Source organism: Laccaria bicolor, genomic scaffold, assembly GCF_000143565.1.
Source record: "Laccaria bicolor S238N-H82 LACBIscaffold_35 genomic scaffold, whole genome shotgun sequence".
In the NCBI taxonomy this organism is placed as follows: Eukaryota; Fungi; Basidiomycota; class Agaricomycetes; order Agaricales; family Hydnangiaceae; genus Laccaria; species Laccaria bicolor.
Window position 1 is genome coordinate 454783 of NW_001889906.1, and position 1050 is coordinate 455832.

Consider the following 1050-nt stretch of genomic DNA (forward strand, 5'->3'; position numbering starts at 1 on the left):
TTGCTCTTCTGCATAACTGGAATGGAAGTTCACCATTTGAAGGCTCAAATCTTATGCGGGGAATGAATGCTGTGTGTCCTGCAAATTCTCCTCCCAGAATGTGTACTTCTAAAACTCGGGAAGAGGCACGGGTGAGGATTGCCCGGGTTCCATTGCATTGTCCATTTGCTGGATCAATATTTCAAAGGATCATTACTGGTGCACCTATCTTGAGTTTCAATTTTGCTAGAGGCATTCCACTAAGGTTGATGGAATTGAGGTATTCTACTGGGTATTCAAATTCACCATCCACACCTCCTTCTCTCATAATAGAGTCTGCTGAGTGAAATGTAAATTCATTTCCACGCATGCGTTGAAGTATCGTTTCATTGAGATCATCAACATCATTATTTCAAGCTGTTAAAATGGTCCAATCAAGGAAATACTGGTCATTTCTTGCATTTTGAGACAAAGTGGTTAGGCCAGGATAGAGAGCATTAATTAGAGATGCAACATCATTCCCACATTTCATTCTTTCTGGCAGAAGAGTAGAACCATCTGCATTTGTATGCTTCCCATGCCCAATTTCAATAAGCCATTGTGCAAAGTCTTTTTCTTCCTGTGAAGTATTCTCCAGACGCATATTCTCTTTCAAAGTCAGAATGTTGACAGATGTCCAGAGATGTGATTGCTGAAAACACTGGCTGACAATTTGTTCCTGTCCACCTTTGACAACTACTGGAAGAATTTGTTGAAAGTCTCCTCCAAAAATAACAGTAACTCCACCAAATGGTACATCTGGTTTTGCAAATTACCCACTTGTGCAGCCATCCCAGGAGTAAGGTGAAGAATTTGACCATTATATAGAACCTCAACAAATGGATCATCACCTACAAGACCTTGAGGAATTTGAAGAGGAGCAACAGGGGGTGGAATAGGGAAAGGAAGAATAAAAGGTACACCACCACCAACAGCAGGATTTTGAGGTGTTCTCCTATGCTCAGGACTTTCCAACATCCTTTCTTGACGCTCTCTTGCCCTCTCAATATTTCTATGCCTTTGTGGAGTATT